At 43.3% G+C, this 5,095-nt stretch overlaps 1 non-coding gene across 1 annotated transcript; it reads left to right on the forward strand.

The window, feature by feature from the left end:
- Nucleotides 1-1,226: 1,226 nt before the first annotated feature.
- TRNAC-GCA lies at nt 1,227-1,298 on the forward strand. The gene has a single exon. It is a non-coding gene; the product is annotated as a tRNA-Cys (tRNA).
- The last annotated feature ends 3,797 nt before the right edge of the window (nt 1,299-5,095 follow it).

Genomic DNA, 5,095 nt, shown 5'->3' on the forward strand with positions numbered 1-5,095 from the left:
GACGGAGTTTCGCTCTGTCGCCCAGGCTGGAGTGCAGTGGCGCGATCTCAGCTCACTGCAACGTCTGCTTCCAGGTTCAAGCGATTCTCCTGCCTCAGAGCTGGGATTCTCCTCCCAAGAGCTGGGATTACAGGCGCCGGCCACCACTCTCGACTAATTTTTTGTGTTTTTAGCAGAGACATGGTTTCATCATGTTGGCCAGGCTGGTCTCGAATGGGCTGATCTCAGGTGATCCTCCCGCCTCGGCCTCCCAAAGTGCTGGAATTACAGGCATAAGCCACCGCGCCCAGCCAAAATTATATAATTTAAAAACAAGAAAACTATACATTTTGAACAATCCTTCTTGAGGAGGGAAATGTTACAAGTAAAGGAAGTAAATAAAAATAAAAGAATAAAAATGCAATTAAAAATGAAAAAATAAAAGCAAAACAATTCTTAGTAACTGTGACCATTCTGGATTTAATCTGAGAATATTAATTTTTTAAAACTATGTATAACAGGCCGGGTGCAGTGGCTCACTCCTGTAATCCCAACACTTTGGGAGGCCAAGGCGGGCAGATCACGAGGTCAAGAGATTGAGACCCACCTGGACAACATCGGGAAACCCCGTCTCTACTAAAAATTCAAAAATTAGCTGGGCGTGGTGGCATGCACCTGTAGTCCAAGCTACTTGGGAGGCGCGACAGAGCGAGACTCTGTCTCAAAGAAAACAAAACAAAACAAACAAACAAAAACCATGTATAACAGTGCATGTGTTCGATTTGAGGCTGTGGAATTTGAGATATGGTTAGAGTTTTTTTCTAAAACTTGTTTCCTACTAAAATACAGAAGTGTTATATCTATTTTATTTTACTCTATTTTATTTTGTTTATGTGAGTGATTTTACTTAACTATACCACTTTTTAAAATAAGAATATATTTCTAATTAAAAGAAAGCAATGTTTAAAAAGGTATAAACCCACAGGACAAGAAGCAGATGGGTTAGCGATAACCGATTTCACACAGAAGAAAGAAAAGGCAGTGACTGCAAGAGCCTGCTGAGGAATCGTCCCACAGGGAGGAAACAGCCCTGAGGAGTAATGAGATCAGAGGGCGTGGGTGTGAGGGATGCAGCCAGCAGATTCTTGCGGGCTCAGTGGGAGTGAACGACGATCACCTTGCACTGTAGGACACCCGAGCATTGCAACACGGTGAAATAATACCAGCTGTGAAGGTGGGTAAGCTATGGGGGTATAGCTCAGGGGTAGAGCATTTGACTGCAGATCAAGAGGTCCCCGGTTCAAATCCGGGTGCCCCCTTCTGATTTTCTTTCTGCTTCTGGATACCATATGAACTCTACCATTCTGAGTCCACTCAAGTCACCTTCCGCCCGCAGATTAGGTGAGTTTTTCAGGTGGCTAATTTCATTCAGGGGCTCATGGACTGGTAGGGAAGGTGGAAAGAAAAGGAGTGAAGAAAGCTCCTTTTTTTTCAAAGGTCATCTGGCTCAGAAAGTGGCTGTGGGAGGCTTCCATCATGACCCAGGGTGGCCATTTGTACTTTGGGAGCTCTCATTTACTATTTATTTTTCCAAAGGAGAAACATAGGCAGGAAGTCGGGGGAGCAGGCTGAATGAAGCCTGGTGGCACAAGAACAGCCTGGGCACTGCTCCTGCACAGAGTTCCTGGACCTCAGCCCAGGGCTCCAATGTGTAGTTCTGAGGAAAGCACTGGATATTTAGTTTTAAAAACAACGCGTACCTCCACTCTTCCCCCTGCCTCCTCCTACCCAGCACACAATAGATGATTCTGACACGGACATTTGGGGGGAAACGATTCTAGAAGGTTCTGAAGAACATTTTGCTCAAACTGGCCTGATTATCAAAGCCAATGTCCTCTGCAGGGGACTGAGGGCCACAGGCGCAGAAGGCTGCCAGGTGGGCAGAGGAGGAAGAGGGTGGGAAGGAGACTGGTAGGAAAGGTGTCTATCTGCCATGGAGACCTCCTAGGTTTCATGAAGACCACGAAACATCGATGGCTTACTCTGTGAGAGCTCTGGATATCACTACGGGGTGAAAAGGTGCTTGAGAGAACAGCAATGGCTCATAGGTCAATCATTTGAACACAGATCATTTGGTCTGTGATTCATAACCCAAGTAGCCCCAACCTGCTGTCATTTTTTTTAATTAAGATTTTATTTTTCAGACTCGTTTTATGTTTACAGAAAATGTTACAGAAAGCATGAAAAGCATGAAGTACAGACAGTTCCCTCCCACCATTTCCTCATCATTAACATCTTGGCTTAGTGTGGTACATGTGTTAAAATTAAGGAATGAATACTGATACATTATCATTACCTGACATCTATAGTTTTACATCACAGTTCACTCTTTGAATTGCAGTTTTATGGGTTTTGACAAATGCATAACGCCTTGTGTCTTCTGTTACAGTATCATACAGAAGTGCTTCCCTGCCCTGAAACACCCCCATGCCCTGCCTGTTCATCCCTCCCTCCCTCCCCACAAAACCCTGGCAACCACTGACCTTTTCTCTATCTCCCTTGTTTTGCCTTTTCCAGAGTATTTAGAGTTGGAATCATACACTATGTGGCCTTTTTGGATAACAAAACAATAAGCATTTAACTTTACAATAAGCATTTAAGGTCTTTCTATGTTTTTTTTGTGGCTTGGTAGTTCATTTCTTATTATTGCTGAATACTATTCCTCTGTGTGAACCTGCTGTCAGTCTTACTCAGGCTTGGAGTTAGCATTCTAGCTAGATTACATCTTCCTGCAAGGAGAGAGACAAGAAGCAGATGAGGCCTTTGCCAGAAAACCACCCCAGGCTCTGGCAGCCCCAAGCAATTTCCACAATTTTTTATTCTGGCATAGATTCAGTCTCACTTATGTTGCTTGTGGAAGGTATTTGCAGTTGTCTTTTTTACACCCCCAACATTTGAAATTCTTTTCTATGTTTGGGGGAAATCCAAATCTATATGTGACTCTGAATGGAAACCAAGACCTAACTACACTACAAAAGCCAAAAATACCAGATTTTTTTACCATTGGCCCTAGAAGTGCCCTAAGCTTGGCCAGTCACATATACATGTGATACTTGGAATGTGGAATGAGGTACATGGAAGCAGGAAGAGTTTGGAATGCACTCCAGGGAAGGCAGAGGTCTGGCATTGGCAGCGGGGCTGGTGGCTGCAGCCAGCTCTCAGTGGGGGCATTATCAGCTCCCTAACCAGGACGTTGTGTGGGGGTAAATTATTCTGACCACTTGGCTGCCTTTTAGTCCTAGCCATTTTCTGAATGTGGATCTCTAGGTTTCCTTTAGTGCCATGAGGTTTTTTTCTGACGTCCTGCCAATAATTGCCTTATTTGATTCAAGTGGCCGTTGCCAGTTTCTATTTTTGAGATAGAAATGCTGAGAAGTATGAAAACTAGTACATGGAGTGGGGTGAAGGAAGTAAGAGGAATATGGCAGTGGATACCTGCTTTTATTGGGACTGACAGCAGTAAGCATCTGGCCAGTTATTCAGGAATTAGAACCTGGCACTCATTGATATACAATAACAAAATAGATGATTTGAGTATCACTCGAGTCACTTGGAATGAAGTGCCCATGTGGGCACTTTGGTTTTGGTGTACTGAGTTACTGTAGAACAGCATGAAGCACTGTGGAGTGGGGTGGCTAAATCTGTTGGTATTTGCAATGGTCTGCATGTGTCTCCCAAAATTAATGTATTGAAAACTTAATCCCCAATGCAACAGTGTGGGAGATTGGGGTCTAATGGGAGGTGTCTATGTCATGAGGCCTCTGCCCTCATAAATGGATTAATGCTGCTATTTTAAAAAAGATTGCATTGGTGAGGTGCAGTGGCTCATGCTTATAATCCCAGCACTTTGGGAGGCCAAGGTGGGAGGATCACCTGAGCCTAGGAAGTCAAGGCTAGGCAACAGAGTGAGATTCCTGTCTCCAAAGATGGGGGGAAAAAGTTTGCTGGAGTGAATTTGGTCTCTTCCACTTTTTCCATGTGAGGATGCAGCAAGAAGGCCCTCACCAGATGCCAGCAGTTTGATTTTGGACTTCCCAGCCTCCAGAACTCTCAGAAATAAATTTATGTCCTTTATAAATTACAGTCTGTGGTACTCTGTTATGGCAGCATAAAATGGACTAAGCACTAGAACTTAAAGAAAGAAAATGAAGTTCAAATGTCTAAATACCCTACTCTAGGCAAGGCCAAGTGTAGAGAGACTTATCTCTTGCCACTCAATGACTGAAAAAGCCCCAACCCAAAAGCCGTATTTGATCCTGTGGATTGCTGAATTGCAACATCAGTTAAATTAATAGTTTCCTTATGTCTCATGTGTGAAAGGTAGGATACTGATCAGAAAAGAGTGGGATCCAAGATTTTCAAAAGGTCTATATCAAAGATTTTGAAGATTCAATGTACCTTCAACCCCAGACCTATTGAGATTCCCCTGGCAACATTCCCTTCTCCTTGTCTGATGAAAATGTTTCTGCCTTGCTTAAGGGAGCCACCTTGCAAGAGTAAGCCAATTCCCTTACCCCACCACACCAGACATTGGGAGACACAACTAGAGTAAGACTCCAACATGCTGTAGGGGTGGTTCACTTAGGAAGGCATATCTAGAAAGTTAAGGCTTCCACATCAAATAAGCGACAGGCTTAAAATATGAGAAATGTATGTGGAAAAGGATTTCTAGAACCCCTAACCAAGAAAAAGAAGATGATCATTTTAATCAGGATGAATTTATTGTTATGAGTTAACTTGCTGAGTTTCTGGATTCAGTGTTCTTGTTGCAGGAGCTGGGATACATTCTAATTGTTCAACTGATTTCTGAAAATTGGAGTCAAAAGTGATTGGTTAATCTCAAAGTGGTGAAATATACAAGAAGTTGAGGCTTCAGTGAGACATAATTGTACCACTTGCACTCCATCCTGGGTGACAGAGTGAGACCCTGTCTCAAAAAAAAAAATGGATTTGGTTCTACAGGATGTTAATTGCTATTCTCTTTGGATTAATTCACCTTGCACTCTTTGCTGACAGCTGTGGGTGACAGGATTGAGCAAGGAGTGCAGGATCATGA

Source organism: Cebus imitator, unplaced genomic scaffold (assembly GCF_001604975.1).
Source record: "Cebus imitator isolate Cc_AM_T3 unplaced genomic scaffold, Cebus_imitator-1.0 Scaffold20, whole genome shotgun sequence".
NCBI classification, from domain to species: Eukaryota; Metazoa; Chordata; class Mammalia; order Primates; family Cebidae; genus Cebus; species Cebus imitator.